Source organism: Ambystoma mexicanum, chromosome 5q, assembly GCF_040938575.1.
Source record: "Ambystoma mexicanum isolate Mex_15411 chromosome 5q, UKY_AmexF1_1, whole genome shotgun sequence".
Classification (NCBI taxonomy): domain Eukaryota; kingdom Metazoa; phylum Chordata; class Amphibia; order Caudata; family Ambystomatidae; genus Ambystoma; species Ambystoma mexicanum.
The window spans coordinates 630,339,802-630,359,158 of NC_090933.1; positions in this window are offsets into that span (position 1 = coordinate 630,339,802).

Sequence of the window (19,357 nt, forward strand, 5' to 3'; positions counted from 1 at the left end):
CAGCTATGTGCTTTTAATGACGTATTTGCAAATATGTATAGTTTGCTTAGAATGCTCTGTGGTTTTGCCTGTCGGCTATGATCGTCATAGATGTTGGGTGCAACGGATTCTATTTCTATGCCTTGAACTTATGTTCTAGAACTGTTATTCAAAACTTTAATGTATTGTTTCTGTGGTTTTTACAATTTATGAGGTTTTATTCAAGCTTGATTAGACTTTTATTCACTGTATTTATCTATAGGCAGGCCGTTTTGAGGTAGGCCATGAGGCAGGCCCTTTCTGATACACGCCCTTTCTGAGACAGGCTCTGCATTTTTGAACTAAACAGCTGTGTGTTTTTAATGAAATGTTTGAAAATGTATAGTTTGCTTAGAATGCTCTGTGGTTTTGCATGTCAGCTAGGATAGCGCATCAATGTTTGTTGCACTGGATTCTTTGTGTGTGTGTGTGATAACACATGGACACAGAGCTTATGTTCTAGAACTCTTTTTAAGATTTTTACTACAATGCTTTGAAAGAAGTTGAAAATGTGTAAAGGGTTTTGTAAGTGTTTAGTGTTTATAGTGCCACTACACAATCATTTAGACACCACTTCAATATTAAACCTTGGAACCTGCAACCCTTATTGCTGTTCAAAACATTAAATTAAACATTACATAAACCGTGACTGCACTTTTTGGCTACTTTTTGTGATGCTACATATTTGCACTCACACAATGCCTTGTTTTCATTTCACAGCTGTGATAAAATATTTGCAGTGTGTAAAATATCCAACACAGTTCTAACAGTATGCACCAAAAATCCACATGTCGCGAAAAAACTATAGTCAAGATTTATTTGTACAAACTGTAGGCATGACAGATTTTTAAGGGTTACGTGTGTCAGTGTGGTATCTCTTACTTGAAATGTGTGTGTTTTTGTGTGTGCGTGTGTGTGTGTTAAACCCTAATGGCACTTTTAGGATGCTCGTCGTTTTGTGATGCAACATATTTGCATGCACACAATTCCTTGTTTTAGTTTTACAGCTCTGATAAAATATTTGCAGTATGTGCCAAAGATCACACATGTCACACAGATGCTATAGGCAAGATTTATTGGTACAAAGTACTAGAGTTGATGACATTTGTTTAGGTTGTGAGTGCCAGGGTGCTAGATCTTACTTGATATGTTTGGAGATGTGTTATGTATTGATCGACTGTGCCAGTGCATGCTGTAGATTGTGCCAGATCCATTTTGTACTTCTAGGTAGGCACTACATTTTATTTTATTCTGCATGTAGCATAAAACAGAATGTGTACATTTTCTGTCTGCTAGGGCAGTGCAGAGTGTTGCCTCGCATCTTTACATGTGAAAATTATAATGTGTACTTTCAAAGCATAATTGTGAAGTAGAAATGTGTCAGGACTTTTTAAAATACGGTTCTAAGTTTTGCAGTGTTTTATACAATCTTGACACAGCCGAAGATGCAGTGGATTCGATTTTTTGCCAGAGATCACACTTTTGATGAATTGGTGTAGCCACGATTCTTTTCTACAAACGGATGGAAATTTCAATTTATTAAGGACATGTTCTTCGTTGTTACATTGAATATGTTGACGCTGACATTGCAATATGCTTTGTGTTGCTACAGATGTAACATTGTTGGTGAATATTGTAACAAGCTGATGCTCACTCTGTAAAAGACTGCCTATCCTGATTCTATATTTTTCTGTTTCTTATAGAAATGTTTTCCTGGAACTTATGTTCTAGAACTGTTATTCAAAACTTTAATGTATTGTTTCTGTGGTTTTTACAATTTGAGGTTTTATTCAAGCTTGATTAGGCTTTTTTTCACTGTATTTATCTATAGGCAGGCCGTTTTGAGACAGGCCCTTTCTTATACAGGATGTGCATTTGTAAACTAAACAGCGATGTGCTTTTAATGACGTATTTGCAAATATGTATAGTTTGCTTAGAATGCTCTGTGGTTTTGCCTGTCGGCTATGATCGTCATAGATGTTGGGTGCAACGGATTCTATTTCTATGCCTTGAACTTATGTTCTAGAACTGTTATTCAAAACTTTAATGTATTGTTTCTGTGGTTTTTACAATTTATGAGGTTTTATTCAAGCTTGATCAGACTTTTATTCACTGTATTTATCTATAGGCAGGCCGTTTTGAGGTAGGCCATGAGGCAGGCCCTTTCTGATACACGCCCTTTCTGAGACAGGCTCTGCATTTTTGAACTAAACAGCTATGTGCTTTTAATGAAATGTTTGAAAATGTATAGTTTGCTTAGAATGCTCTGTGGTTTTGCATGTCGGCTAGGATAGCGCATTAATGTTTGTTGCACTGGATTCTTTGTGTGTGTGTGTGATAACACATGGACACAGAGCTTATGTTCTAGAACTCTTTTTAAGATTTTTACTACAATGCTTTGAAAGAAGTTGAAAATGTGTAAAGGGTTTTGTAAGTGTTTAGTGTTTATAGTGCCACTACACAATCATTCAGACACTTCAATATTGAACCTTGGAACCTGCAACCCTTATTGCTGTTCAAAACATTAAATGAAACATTAAATAAACCCTGACTGCACTTTTTGGCTACTTTTTGTGATGCTACATATTTGCACGCACACAATGCCTTGTTTTCATTTCACAGCTGTGATAAAATATTTGCAGTGTGTAAAATATCCAACACAGTTCTAACAGTATGCACCAAAAATCCACATGTTGTGAAAAAACTATAGTCAAGATTTATTTGTACAAACTGTAGGCATGACAGATTTTTAAGGGTTACGTGTGTCAGTGTGGTACATCTTACTTGAAATGTGTGTGTTTGTGTGTGTGTGTTAAACCCTAATGGCACTATTAGGATGCTCGTCGTTTTGTGATGCAACATATTTGCATGCACACAATTCCTTGTTTTAGTTTCACAGCTCTGATAAAATATTTGCAGTATGTGCCAAAGATCACACATATCACACAGATGCTATAGGCAAGATTTATTGGTACAAAGTACTAGAGTTGATGACATTTGTTTAGGTTGTGAGTGCCAGGGTGCTAGATCTTACTTGATATGTTTGGAGATGTGTTATGTATTGATCGACTGTGCCAGTGCATGCTTTAGATTGTGCCAGATCCATTTTGTACTTCTAGGTAGGCACTACATTTTATTTTATTCTGCATGTAGCATTAAACAGAATGTGTACATTTTCTGTCTGCTGGGGCAGTGCAGAGCGTTGCCTCGCATCTTTACATGTCAAAACTATAATGTGTACTTTCAAAGCATAATTGTGAAGTAGAAATGTGTCAGGACTTTTTAAAATATGGTTTTTTAGTGTTTTATACAATCTTGACACAGCCGAAGATGCAGTGGATTCGATTTTTTGCCAAAGATCACACTTTTGATGAATTGGTGCAGCCACGATTCTTTTCTACAAATGGATGGAAATTTCAATTTATTAGGGACCTGTTCTTGGTTGTTACATTGAATATGTTGACGCTGACATTGCAACATGCTTTGTGTTGCTACAGATGTAGCATTGTTGGTGAATATTGTAACAAGCTGATGCTCACTCTGTAAAAGACTGCCTATCCTGATTCTATATGTTTCTGTTTCTTATAGAAATGTTTTCCAAAACTAGATGTTACAGCAGGCCGCACCCAGAAAAAACAGCCTGCAGAACTGAGGATTCGACGTCCAGTGGAATTATGAACATTTCTACACATAATTCAACCATTTCTGGATGTTTTGAGAGCCAGAAAATGGTGTATGGAGGCCTGAAAAACCATCATGGTCTCTGTGCTGTTCCCGCACTGTGTGTGGCATGTGGCCTCTCACAACCAGCATACGCTGACACCATGAATTTAGGGTTGCCCATGGTTGTGTCAGATAGGTTCATGCAATCATCAAGGCTGGATCTTCTTCATAGCAAGGATTTGTAGAGTGGGCCATTTGCTGGTTCTCAGGGGCTTCAAACCACAACGGCCTGGGGTTGCCACCGACAATGGAGAATGGCTTTTGGGCTAGTTTAAGGAGCCCCAGTAACAAGTGGCTTCGAAATGGACAGGGTTTCTGGATGCCTCCATTATTAGCAAGCACAAGGTATAGAGCGGGTGATGGTGGCCATTGCTTTGTAATTGCCAGGGTTTATACACCAGAGGAGCTGCTGCTACCAAGATATCAATCACAGGGTGCTACAGATAGTGGTTCTGACCTCCAGAACCGGCACTATAGAATGTGAAGCATTGTTTTGAGGGCCTGAGAATGGGTTATCTTTGTTGTTGATCCGCTGGAATGCCTGAGGGGCCCCGACGAGTGGAGTTGTTCTTTTTTTTTATTCATCAAGGGCCATGGAATGTCTGTGGGTCCTGACGAGCGGAGATGTTCTTTTGATTTATGAACAGGCCTCGAGAACAGGAGTTAAGGGGTGTCTGACAAACAGAAACCCATTGTTTTCTACAGGGATGATGGGATGGGGCGCTATATGTTGGATGATTCATTATAACTTCTAAAGATATGTTGTGTGTGATATACAATGCATGGGTTACATACAGTTTTAAGTGGTGTATTGTATAATTTTTTTATTTGCCACTTCTAGGTACGCTAGAGAAATACATGCATTTCTTTTGTAGGTTTTCACGTGGCGCTTCAGCGCCGAATATACACACCCAGATAAAGCAGTGTTTTTTTTACCAACCCCTATAAGGTTGAAAGGCTAACCACCCGCTGTGATTTAACCTCACCTGTGGCACTCGCAAGTAGGTATATGTACATGGTTTGTTAGTGAACTCTATAGCCGTTGTTAAATTCATGATGTTATTTAATTATACCACATATAGCATTTATAGTTCACGCCTAAATAGATATGTTCCACTTTTTTATAGGTTATTTGTATGTTGCTAAATACATGTCTAAGTAAAGATATAATAAAGGGCATTGCAAATAAGCTTTGAGCACACCCGCATTAGATCTACAATATCTTCTACCCTAAAGATGACTGTTTTGATAAACGCTAGTAAGAAAATACGTGGACATGACATCATAGATATTGGGCCTCATTCCAAGTAAGGCGGTCTGGAAACAAGGGTTCCGGTAAGCTTACCGGCACCCTTGTTTCCGGACTGCTACACTAGAAGTCTTCCTGCAGGGGCCGTTGCACCGAGCAGGGTCAAACCTGCCAGGTGCAATGGCCCCTGCAGGCTGACTTTTCACGGAAGCACCTGCACCGTTAAGTGGGATGTTTCAATCCACGCATCCAAGCCCTACAACATCATTGTGCATTACTGACATGGGAAACATCATAATGGCCGCCGGAGAGCATGCGGATGGCCAGAAATCACCAATAATGCACAGTGAAAACCTGACAGATAGGCCACCATCCACTTTTGCCTCTGTCAGTGTTAATACAGAAGGCCATTGCCAGACCCTGTCCTTTGGCTGCACACAGAGCAAAATCAGTGCAAAGGAATATAGTGCTGGTCAAAATCCATTTCAATTGATGTCAAAAATTGCCAAAATCATGGCTCACAGAACCACTAAAAAGGTCCCACCTCCTTGTTGGGGGGTCAACATCATTCTCCCGCAAGAATCTACATGAATCGGAGGTCCACAGAAGTGCACCTATATTTGAGCAAAGTATAATTTGAGGACTGCTTATTGGTAAGGCAGTTGTCAAAAATGGCTGCAATACCGGTGCTAGCGATCTAAATTCTGACAGGAGACTTGTATTTCAGAAGCTAAACAGCATCCTAAGTTAGCTGAGACTTCAAAAGCCTTGCTAGTCAATGAGAATTCTTAACACCTACTCTTCCCAGGCCCTACATCAACAGCACAGGATATCACAGGGTCCTGTTGATTAAAAGGGGAGGGGAGTTTCCCTGCAGCCTGGAGGAAAGAGACAATGGATGCCTTCAGCTGAATACAATATGCTGATTTTGGGTGTGAACTGTCAACATTGCTCTGGGGAAGGCAAGACACATGATCTCTGAGTCAAGCCAAGCTCCCAGGGGCAGGGGCAAACAAATGGGTGTACTGAATTTAGAGCAAATGTATGTTTTATTAAATTGCTTATAAAATATTGTATCAAGCTGACAGAAATGTGCAATTTGGGGATTCTTAATATGAAAATTTCACTCACAATTTGAGACTAAACTGGACGTTGTGTGATGTTCTGAGACGAACCCCGCGATTTATTAATATTGCAGACACTGTGGTTATATCAGAAAAATTAAAACTTACAGTAATATGCGCAGAGAGGGGGTGTACCTCTGTGGAAGATTTGATGAAAAACCAATATGGCGAAACCCACTAAAAGCGCAAAATGTTGTTGTTTCTGAACCCAAGCTCGTAGAAACATGTGCCTCGAACCGAACTGCACCTTAAGCAATCTGTGATGTGTACATTTAATTTCAACAACTTGTGTATCTGGGAAATATGTGTTTTGGGTAAAATTGATTTTCTATAAGAAACCAAAGGGGAGTGTTCTTTCCTTAAAGCCATAAAAATGATACCTGATGACACAGGATGACTCACTACTCCGTTCTCCAGTCAGAGGACAGTAAATCCTTTAACTTATCAGAACCCTTAGTGGGTTGGGCATAGAAAGTCAGCCTTCCCACCCACTTTCAAAAGACATAAAAAGAACCACTGCAAGCCAGATAGGGACTGCTCTTTCCACTTTCTTGCGCAGCACTTTGCCAGACCAGACAATATCCAGAAGGACCATAGACTCCAGATAGACTCCAGAACTTGAAGCAGAGAGGCCTGAACCAAAAGCTGAATCCTTCTCAGCAGGCCTCAGAATCCGGCCACCTAACCAAACTATTCAACAGCCGGGCGAGCTGTTTGATTCTGGCTAGAACCCTGTGCCAGAACCATACCCAGACCAGACCACTGTGCAGTGCCGGTAGCAGACGCAGACCAGACCGCTGTGCAGTGCCGATAGCAGACCCAGGCCAGACGCTGTGAGCAGAACCAGTGGCAGAGAGTGCAGTCCAAGGCCCCTTCCGGTCCAAAAACTTAGAATGAGTATCCAGTCAGATCTGTACAGTACAAATCTTTTAGTTTAAAATAATCGTATCCCATCCATTTCAACCTGTCCCGAACTGCATAGAAATCGTGTGTCCATTCTGTGATTTCCAACCTGTCAATGACAATTGTCATTCTGAAATCTTGACTTCATTCTGAAAATCTACCTCCACAAAAACGTCCGTATCTTTTGAACCGTATGTCCTAGAAGCGAGATTTAACTTTCATTTTAAAGCTAAGAATCTAAGCTTCCCAACAAACATCTGTATAGTTTTTCCATAATCGCGATCGATGCACTCGGAAAAAGTGCCACGAATTGCAATTTGACTCAATTTCACCACTTGTAAAAATAGCGGCTTCTTGCTTGCAACTGCAGAATTTCGTTTCACTCTGATAATCATTCCTGAATCATTGCTAGTGTTGACCTGAACTAATTCAAAGTAGTTGTCACCTACTCTGAATCTCCTATAGGGAATTAAAATCATTTTTACCATATTTTTCACCTCATTGCAAATCACATTTGAAAGTATTTTTGCCTGTTTAAAAGCATACCGGTTGCTCTAGGCTTGCTAGGGGGGAACTGGAATTTGAATTGCATTTTGATTGTATTCCTGAGAACTGTATGCTCTCCTTTCCATCTCTTATATTGCATAAGGGGGGGAGTGAATTGCCACAAGGGGAAAAGTAATCATATTATCTGTTGTTGAAACCATATCAGTTTATTTCTGTGCTGCATTCTTTCCATCATTGCTTTTCCTTGAAACCATACAAAGTTTTCTCTGCTACCTTATCCTTTCTATACCAACTCCTAAGTAATTAAAGAAGTGTGCTAGTGTAATATTATCCATTGTTGATCACTGTCATATTCATAAGTGTGCTATCAAATATTAATTTATTCATAAAAGTGTGATATATATATATATTGTTTAATTTTTCAAATAAATCTTTTAATTTGCAAAACAAGCCTACTTCTTGGCTCAGTGAGGTCAGGGGGATTCAAAGAGAGGGGCGTTATATAAGGGTTCATCATCCAGGTTTATGAACTTGTCATAAAAATATATAAATAAGGGCTTCCATTGGGCATCCCAGACCAGGCATTGACTTAGTTGGATTGCTAGATTGGAGTCACTTACAAAGTGGAGGCTCGTAACGTGAGGTCTGGATTAGATCTACCACTTGTGCAGGATACATAAACCCTGTTGGATCACCACGCTGTGTTACGCTGTAAAAGCACTCCTCAAAGGAACGCCCTAAGGAAACGGTCTGTTTTGCAAAATAAAATACTAACTTCTGTAAGTCAGGAAGGAAATCAATTTCCAGAATGACAACACTAGTAGACATCAAAATAGCCAGGGAGCACCTCTTACATACGCTATTTGTGAGAGGTGAGTGGACGGAACAGGATCAGACAGTGTGGTTGCAGGCAATCACACCCCAGATCACTGCAACAGGGTCAGATATATGGAGAGATCAGGGTCCCTTACATGTGGCCCTGAGTGAACTATACATGGTCCCTAAAGCCAGAGACGAGCACCACAAGATTGCCAGGATAGCAGCATATTTATATTTATATATGGGAGCCATACAGGACAAATGTGCTGAAGGCCATGATCTGGCAAGTAGGCAGCTGATGGCATTAGAGAGGGCCCAATCTGACCTGGACTCTTCTGAGCAGAGGCTGCACAGGAGCCAGGAGTCAGAAAATGATAGTAGACAGTATATCATTAAAAGAGGATATGGATATCCTGCAACAGGAAAAGGCAGAACAGGATAACAGAATTCTGGCCTTGCAGAAGGAGCATCAAGAAGGTTTGGACTCCCTACTGCAGAGCCAGAAAAAGCTGGAGCAACAGATAGATTTCAACAGGGCATGCACAAAGCAGGTAGCCACCCTGCAAAGCCAATTGGATAGAGAAAAAGAGGAGAGCAATACATTTATTTTGAAAGACCTGGATACCCAGGCAGAGTTTGATGAAGAGCGCCAGAAAGTTGGTGCCCTTCAAAGGCAGAGGGACGACCTGGTGGCACAGATGCAGGCTCTTACTCAGGAAAGGCATACCTTAGGCCAGGAAGTCTGCCACTTAAAAAAGAAAATGGAAGAAAATCACCTGGCCCTCCAGGGACTGGGTGACCTCCAAAAAGAGCATCAGAACTTGTTAGAGCCCACCAGGAGGGTGGAAGATGCTCTGGCAAGAAAGGAGCAGGCCAGTAGGGACGGTACTCAGGGGGTAACCCTCCTGCAGCAAAGACTGGCCCAGTACTCCAAGACTAACCAGGAAGCACAGAGAGAGAATGAAGCTCTCTGCCAGCACAATGATTGGCTCCAGCAACAGGTAGCCATGCAGGAGAGACTGATAGACTCTAGTAAGGCCTTAACTGAGGAACTGAAAGCACAGGCTTTTGCATGGCAACAGGGAGCAGGGGCTGACAGAGATGAGGTTCGCTGGGAAAGGGAAACACCTGAGCATAACCTCAGGAGCCCTAGTACCAGAGGCGTTCATCTCTCCCAGTCCTTGGACTCTGCCACCCCCATGTCCCATGGCGCACATGAGCCCAGGGCCACGGGGATGGCAGATTACTATCCAGCCAAAAGTATGGGGCTCATAGGCCAGTACCTCCCAGGAATGGATGGGCGGGCATCCGGGTATGGACAGACAAGTACAGCGCAATTTAGTGGGGAACCCCGGGAGAGTAGGCCCTCTAAGGGCATTCTGAAAACCTCTGCCAAGTTAGGTCAGTGGGGGGGGGTACCCATGAAATCCGGGCAGCAAGGAGGAATCTGAAGACTCCTTCGTGTGTCCCAGGACACAAGAGACTAGGTCCCCACATTCTGCCGGCCATTCCCAGGCTCGCAGAATTCAGAAAAACCTGGGAGATCAGACAGGCACCTCTGGGAGCAGTGCTTCTGAGTCAGAAGATGAATGGACCAGGGTTACCCGAACCAAGAAGGCCAATAAGGCAAAAGGGGCCTTGCTTAAGGATCCCTTAAAACAAATTAAGGCAATAAGGAGTATCATCACGCCTTATCACAAGAACGCCCAGTATTCTGTGTGGGAACACTTGGAGCTCTTGGAGCAAATGATGGAGACTTTCCATTTGAAAGACAGCAGTAGCTGCATGCAGTATGTCAAATGGACATTCTCCACAGAATACTCCAGTTTCTTTGCGGGACTGGAGGACCAAAACCATTCAAGATGGTACACATATAGGGTGGCCATCTTGAAACATTTTTCTGTTCACCGGAACCCCCAAGAGGCTCGCAAGGCAGCCTACAATTTGCAATGTGGGGAGGATCAGGCCCCACAAGAATTTGTGCAGGAGTTGAAGCGTGCCTTTGCGCAGACTACGAAAAGGGTGCGCACGGACAGCAAAGAATTTGTTAACACTTTTTTCCATGCCTTGCCCAAATACATCATGACCCAGCTAGTGAGAGATTTTCATGAGAAAAGGTCGCTAGACTGGGTCATTGAACAGGCCACCCGAATCTATGAGGTGCAGAAGCCCATAGAAAATAAAAGTAATGCGCAGAAAAGCCCCAAACCGACCAGCACCCCTGCTGCTGCCAAGGTGGCAGAGGTAAAGGTTGCCCCCGTTTTAGATTTGGAGATGGGGGGGCCTAAAAACTTGCCTGCACAGAATAATTCCAAGCCAAGAAGGCCCTCGGGCCAGTCACAGACATGGAGTCAAGGAGGCAGTCCCACAAATGGAGTCCCTCACTCCCCTGACTTTGTAAGTCCCCGCTACAAGGGAAACCGACCCATCCTGGGTTATGTGTGGACTCCTCCAGCCCAAGGGGGGGGGTCCAGCCAAGCACCTAACCTAAGGAACTTGCCTCCTGACTTCCCCCAGGAGGGCAGAAATTCCCCAAATCCTGGGCAGAACTTTTTCCTCAGGTATCCACCCAACTTCCAGCCCCAAAATCATCCATCCTTCTTTCCCCACTTTCCTGAGCCCAGACCACCTAATCCGGGAGAGGGGAGGCCAAGGGTGGAGGGGTACCCAAATCTTCCCAACCCGGGGTACTACCAGAGAAGGGATAGCTACCCTTCCCGGGATCAGCCCAGGGGAGAAAACAGAACCCCGTATCAGCCTGAGTGGGTTTCACAGTTAGAGCGCCAGGTCCAAAATATGGCACAGGAGCTGGGTCGCGTGCTGAGGGCTCAGCAGAACCCCCAGATGAGCATGCCGGCACAGAATGCCCCAAACTCTGGGCCTGGTGCTCCAGAACAATGACGGGGGCAGCACCCCGATAACCCAACGGTTCCAAGGGAGGAGGCACAAGGGGAAGGGGGGTGTAAAGCCTTGGAGGAAGCATCCTTCCCCACTTGTAAACAGCCCCTGGAAACCCAGGAACCGGAAACAAAATCTCCTACCCCTGAAAGTCTGCCACCCAAGGAGCAGTGAGGAGGTAGGAGAAACAAAGGACCCAAACAGACTCACTTTGAGGAGGAGGAGGTACAGATCTTCCAATTTGAGGGAGAGGGATCCTCAGAGGATCCTGGGAAAAGGATCTTCTCCTTCAGAGACGGGGGAACTCCCCCCAAGTAAAAAATTGGTCCTAAGGGATTCACAGACAGACTGGGTAGATATGGGGACTGAGCTAGCGCCGCCCATCATCTCATCCCAGAATCAACAGCATCAAAATCCCCTGGTTCAAACCCATTCTGGTGACTGCCTCCAAAAAGGGGGGGGGGCGGCCCAGAACCGGAACCAGGGGAACACAAAATGTCTCCCATTGCTGGGTGCCAACTTTTTCTTTCAGATTCCCAAGACTCTCCACAGAATTCTGCCCAAATCTCTTCTCTTTGCATGCCCAAAACCAGAAAATTAGCCCACCAGTTGTCCAAAAATGTGCATTATCTGTGCCCCTTTGAGTAGAAGGAGGGAAGATACTATGCCCCGGTACAAGTACAGGGGCAGGGTACAATTTTGGCACTGGTGGACACTGGATCCCAAGCTACCCTTCTGTCCAAAAGAGCCTTTGATGAACTAAATGCAGGGAGGGGGGAGAATTACCAAATTCCTCTAACCTCTCTTCCTGGACAACTTCATAACTTTGACACAAAGGAAATTCCCGTCGAGGGGACTGCAGATTTGGACATTAAAATTGGGCGTCACAAGGTGAAACACCCAGTCATAGTAATGACTCCAGAGGGCACCCCTTGTTTACTAGGGAATGACCTCCTGAGAAGGTTGTCACCCCTAAGAGATTGTGTAAACAAGGTCCTCTGGACCCAGACTAGCCGACCAATAAAATTAAAACAGAGTGTCAACCATATTAGTTTAAACGGCACATGCCACATGGTTGAACAAAAATCTGACCAAGTAGAATTTCACTTGCAGAACAACCAAATTCCAGACGTGACAGTAATAGCAGTAGGACAACAGACTGGTGATGGCGGGGGGTCCTCTCTATTTCTGAAAATCAACCTTCCTTCCAGTTTAAGGTGGTATTCCACACTGGAAGGAAACACTCTAAAATTCTTTACTAATCCACAATCAGACATTCCCACTCCAATAGTCCAGAAAGATGTGAAATCAGCTCAGAGCCTGGCTGATGTTCAACAAATTGGAGAGCAGTTGTTCATCCCTGTTCAGTTAAATGATGGGAAGGACTCTGTTCTCGCCCGATTGTGTGTGAACAACGGTAAGAGCTTCATCAGCGAAGCCATGTTCCGCCAACTCCCAAAAGATCCAGCCATTCCCACATTCAAACTGATAGGCAAATGGGAAATGGATCTGGAAACACCAAATTCCAAACATCTCCTGCTAAGCAGGTGTATGCTCAAAATCTCCATTGGCAAAAAGAGCATAGTCCATGATTGTTGGGTCATGCAAGACGTCTACTTAGGCAGTGACATTCTCAATCGCTTTGCCATTAGTTTGGACCTGATAAACTTCAAAGCTTGGTCCCGATTAGCGGATAATCCCATGGGCTTTGATGATCCAGAAAAAGCATTTAGGTCAGCTCACCTGCTGCCTTATGCAGTTGAAATTCAGATTGGAGAGGAAGTCACCATCCCAGAAAGGACCCGACAATTCTCCCTGGAAGTGAAAGTTAAAAGAGGACAACAATTGAAAAACCCTGATGCTTATATTCATCTAAATGCATCTCTCCAACAGCAAGGGTTGGGGGTAAACCCAACAGCGTTAGTCAATCTAGAACATGAAACCATTCCAATAGAGGTGGATAACAGCGACTTAAAGAGTATTACTCTAGCCGCAGGCACTATTATTGGAATGGCGGTTGATGACCGACATTTTTCCATTGATTTAGGAAATGAACTGTTAGGACCAATCCCCAAGGACTGTTTTGACAGTGACAGTGATGACAACACAACACCAGACAGGATCTTTACCCGGCATGGGGGGAACTTCCTGGTGTACACTTCATGCCCTTATGGTAAAGAAGATGTGACTTGTGACTTCAGAGGGGATGAGGTGATTTTCCAGGTCCATGAGGGATGCCTTACCCACCTGAAGCCTCCAGTCCAAATCAGCACTCTGACCAGGGACTTCTGAACCCAGCTGGAGGAGGCCGCTGAGATAGCAAAACCAGAAGTCTTTCCAGGCTTCAGGCAGATGGTTGAAGAGAGAGTCAACCTAGCTGATGCCTGTGTGACTCTGGAGCAGAAGCAAAAGTTGAAACAAGTTTTCTTGGATTTTCAAGATCTCTTTGCGGTGGACTCATATGACTGTGGTCGCACCGACATCCACACAACAATTCCCACGGACCCTGGCATGACTCCAGTGTTTGTGAAGCAATATCGCTTGCCTCTCGCATCCATGGAGTCCCTTGCTGAAATAATTAAGAACCTTGAGTCCCGGGGGATAATCTGTCCAGTTCACAGCACCTTCAATAATCCGGTGCTGGGAATATTGAAGCCAAACGGCCAGTGGAGACTCTGTGCCGACCTTAGGGAGCTCAACAAACGGGTCCATACTTCCCGATGGCCTCTTCCCTACATTGACCAAGGGCTGGCCCAGATCCAGGGGTCACAGGTATTCACTGCAATAGACCTGACCAATGGATACTGGACCGTGCCTGTCAGTAGGGAGGACCAATACAAACTGGCTTTTACCTTTGGGGGCCAGCAGTACACATGGACCCGGACTTCCTTCGGATACCTCAACTCCGGCAATGAATTCAACATTTTCCTACACAAGGCCATGCCCGACCTAGGTGCGAGGGGTAACCTGGCTTATGTAGATGATGTCCTCATCAAAAGTTCATCTGTGGAGGAACACATAGCGGAGATCCGTTATGTTCTGACACAGTTGAGGGCCGCCGGAACAAAACTTTCCTTTCAGAAAGCACAGTGGTGTAGAACCCGTGTTAATCTCTTGGGGCATGAGATTACTCCTCAGGTTCTCTGTCCCCAGGAAAAGAAAGTGGAAGCACTTCAGAAACTGAAAGACCCCACAACTCTGCGGGAACTAAGGAGCCTCCTTGGACTGACTAATTACAGCAGGAAGTTCATTGAGGGCTACGCAGAGATCACCAGACCCCTGATTCATCTCTTGAAGGGGGGGGTCAAGTGGGAATGGGGTCCAGAACATACCGAGGCAGTAAGGCAGCTCAAAAGAAGCCTCTCACAAGCGCCTTGCCTAGCTTACCCTGTCAGAAAAAAGGAGTTTTTTCTTGGAGACAGGGTTCTCTAATACATGCTTGACTGCAGTATTATATCAAAAGCATGACAAGGTCAATAAAATAATCTCCTATGCGAGCAAAACTTTATCCTCTGTGGAGGAAAAATTCAACGATTGTGAGAAGGCACTCCTTGTAACGGTGTGGGCATTGAAGAATTACCGCCCGTTTATCCAGGGGGAACACATTATAGTGGAGACTCCACACCAGCCTCTGCAATATCTCCAAAGTGACAGAATCCGGCCCGGAAATGTGAGTAATTCCTGAATTACTTCCTGGATTCTGTCAATGCAAGGCTTTCCTGTGGAGGTCAGATATGGCCAAAACAAGAAGAGTCCCCTCGTGCAAGGTCTGGTAGACTTGCATGATTGTGCCAGAGAAAATTGTCTCGAGGACGAAAGTCTAAAAATCAAGGACAACATGGAGGCATACCTTAATTCCCCACACAAAGTCTTCGAAGAAGACAAGTGTGAGGGAATGCCCATTGTCTATGTGGACGATGCTCTTACCATGTTGACAACAATGGAGAAAAAGAACTTGTTGCCGGCGTAGGGAATGCATGGGTGAATGAGTCCCCAGAACCATCCGCTGGGTACAAGATTGGTCCCCGAAGTAGTCAGGTGGCAGAGTTGATGGCTGTGCATCAAGCCATCCTCACTGCTGTCCAACATTAACTCCACAAACTGGTCATAATCACAGATTCGGATTATGTACGGAACGGGTTCGTTGAGCACCTGGTTAATTGGAAAACCAGAGGCATGTTATGTGCTAATAACAAACCCTTGAAACATGGGAAGTTAAAGCAAAACATTGATGATCTGGTCACCTCGAATGGGATGACCATCTACTGGAAAAAGATCAAGGGTCATTCCAAAGTAGAGGGACCAGAGAAACCTGGTAATGACTTAGCTGATCAGCTGGCCAAAACCAGGGCCATCCAAGGGAATCTAATAGAGATTGAGTCCCTGTTGGGGGAAATCCAGGTCACTGCTATCACTAGGTCCCAGACAAATGCTCACAATGATCTTTCAACTGCACAATGGAGTAAGGAGACCCTAGATGCTGATTTGATTACGGCTCAGAAGGGGGATCCAAAAATTGGTAAGTTTTACCAACACTTTGAGGACCCTGAGAACCTTCCCCTGACAGATACCGATTACATTGGGAAAGAGGACCTTAGAGTGTTGATGAAATGTCCACAAATGTTCCGAATCCAAGATGGTTAGTTGGTAAGGAAATCCCAAGCTGGCCATGATCAGTGGGTAGTTCCTACCTCATTCTGAAGCCTGATGTTAAGTCACGCCCATGATGCGGCCACCGCCGGTCATAGGGACTTTCATACAACACTTGAGATCTTAAGAGAGGTTGCATACTGGCCACACATGGGGCAGGACCTCGACCAATACTTGAAGGGGTATCTTGTGTGTGCACAATTTCAGCCAACATCCCTCACACACCGTGCGCCTCTCCAAAAGAGAGGGATGTCCCTGCCATGATCAGATTTGCAAATCAACTTCATAGGCCCCGTGATTCGCTCCTCTATGGGAAATAAGTACATGTTGACGGTGACATGCTTATTTACTAAATGGGTGGAATGTCTCCCGGCCCCAAACTGCAAGGCAGAAACAGCAGCTGCCCTGATGATCAATCACATCTTTTCGCGTTTGGACTACCCCAAAGGATTGAGTCAGACAGAGGTAGCCATTTCACCAGCGAAGTAATGACAAAGATGTGGGAGATACTGGGGGTTAAAAGGAAGCTACACACTGTTTACCGGCTAGCCTCTTCTGGTGCAGTAGAACGTTACAACAAAACCATTGTGAGCATCTTGAAAAGGTTTGTGGCAGATTCTGGGCCAAGTTGGGATATCCGATTACCTCTTTTCCTAATGGCCATCAGATCTACCCCTTCATCAGCAACTAAAATGTCACCGTTTGAGCTGATGACTGGACGCAGGATGGTGCTTCCCCAGCATTTGCTTTACAGGACCCAAGAGACAACATTGATCAATGCCTCCACAACTCATGAGTATGTTGAAAATTTAAGGAACCACCTTCAACATACTTTTGCCTATGCTCAGCAAAACCTAGAACGTTCAGCCAATAGCATGAAGACTCATTATGATTTGAAGACTACTAGGAATGAATACAATGTGGGAGACCGGGTCTATCTATACAATTTCCAAAGGAACCACGCCAAACAGCGGAAATTTATGCCTACAATGAAGGGACCTTTCGAAATTGTAGACAAGATCTCACCAGTCGCCTACAAGATCTGCATCCCCAAAGGCAGTTTGGCAGAAGGGGAAGACAAGTGGGTCCATATTAATCAGCTAAAGTGTTGCCATCCCAGGCACACTCTGCAGCAACTGGAGGAGTCCTCTGCAATCCCAGAGGGGGCCGCTCCATATTAATACATATCCAACCCTAAAATATCCCACATATAGTCTCTAAAATACAAGGATAAGAATGCAAATGTCTCCTGATTTATAAAATGTATATGCTCACCCCCGTGGTGGGGAAATGTCCACAAATATGTTTCTGATGCTTTTGCTTTGTCATCCTAGGAGAGATAAACCATGGAGACGGACCAAGGAGGACGACCCGGGGACCGGGAGCCAAGATCCGAGGGTACCGGCGTACCGCCCAATACTCCCATCAGGACCGGCGAGGAGAACCGATTGATCCACCCTGATGGAGAAAAAGATGCTGAACTTTGCCATCTGCGGAATCAGAAGAAGATGAAGCAAACATCCCAGTCTTGCGAGTTCCATTGATGGAAAAGAATGGTCATCGCAAGAGGGGGGCTTGTGGGATGTTCAATCCACGCATCCAAGCCCTACAACATCATTGTGCATTACTGACATGGGAAACATCATAATGGCCGCCGGAAAGCATGCGGCTGGCCAGAAATCACCAATAATGCACAGTGAAAACCTAACAGATAGGCGACCATCCACCTTTGCCTCTGTCAGTGTTAATACAGGAGACCATTGCCAGACCCTGTCCTTTGGCTGCACACAGAGCAAAATCAGTGCAAAGGAATATAGTGCTGGTCAAAATCTGTTTTAATTGATGTCAAGAATTGCCAAAATCATGGCTCACAGAACCACTAAAAAGGTCCCACCTCCTTGTTGGGGGGTCAACATCATCAATCTCCCGCAAGAATCTACATGAATCTGAGATCCACAGAAGTGCACCTATATTTGAGCAAAGTATAATTTGAGGACTGCTTACTGGTAAGGCAGTTGTCAAAAATGGCTGCAATACCGGTGCTTGACAGTAACCAGCGCCAGCGATATAAATTCTGACAGGAGACTTGTATTTCAGAAGCTAAACAGCATCCTAAGTTAGCTGAGACTTCAAAAGGCTTGCTGGTCAATGAGAATTCTTAACACCTACTCATCCCAGGCCCTACACCAACAGCACAGGATATCACAGGGTCCTGTTGATTAAAAGGGGAGGAGAGTTTCCCTGCAGCCTGGAGGAAAGAGACAATGGATGCCTTCAGCTGAATACAATATGCTGATTTTGGGTGTGAACTGTCAACATTGCTCTGGGGAAGGCAAGACACATGATCTCTGAGTCAAGCCAAGTTCCTGGGGGCGGGGGCAAACAAATGGGTGTACTGAATTGAGAGCAAATGTAGGTTTTATTAAATTGCTTATAAAATATTGTATCAAGCTGACAGAAATGTACAATTTGGGGATTCTTAATATGAAAATTTCACTCACAATTTGAGACTAAGCTGGACGTTGTGTGATGTTCTGAGACCGAACCCCGCGATCTATTAATATTGCAGACACTGTGGTTATATCAGAAAAATGAAAACTTACTGTAATATGCGCACAGAGGGGGTGTACCTCCGTGGAAAATTTGATGAAAAACCAATATGGCGAAACCCACTAAAAGCGCAAAATGTTGTCGTTTCTGAACCCAAACTCTTAGAAACATGTGCCTTGAACCAAACTGTACCTTCAGCAATCTGTGATGTGTAAATGTAATTTCAACAACTTGTGTATCTGGGAAATATGTGTTTTGGGTAAAATTGATTTTCTATAAGAAACCAAAGGGGAGTGTTCTTTCCTTAAAGCCATAAAAATGATACCTGATGACACAGGATGACTCACTACTCCGTTCTCCAGTCAGAGGACGGTAAATCCTTTAACCTATCAGAACCCTTAGTGGGTTGGGCATAGAAAGTCAGCCTTCCCACCCACTTTCAAAAGACATAAAAAGAACCACTGAAAGCCAGATAGGGATGCTCTTTCCACTTTCTTGCGCAGCACTTTGCCAGACCAGACAATATCCAGAAGGACCATAGACTCCAGATAGACTCCAGAACTTGAAGCAGAGAGGCCTGAACCAAAAGCTGAATCCTTCTCAGCAGGCCTCAGAATCCAGCCACCTAACCAAATTATTCAACAGCCGGGCGAGCTGTTTGATTCTGGCTAGAACCCTGTGTCAGAACCATACCCAGACCAGACCGCTGTGCAATGCCGGTAGCAGACGTAGACCAGACCGCTGTGCAGTGCCGATAGCAGACCCAGACCAGACGCTGTGAGCAGAACCAGTGGCAGAGAGTGCAGTCCAAGGCCCCTTCCGGTCCAAAAACTAAGAATGAGTATCCAGCCAGATCTGTACAGAACCAACCTCTTAGTTTAAAATAATCTTATCCCATCCATTTCAACCTGTCCCG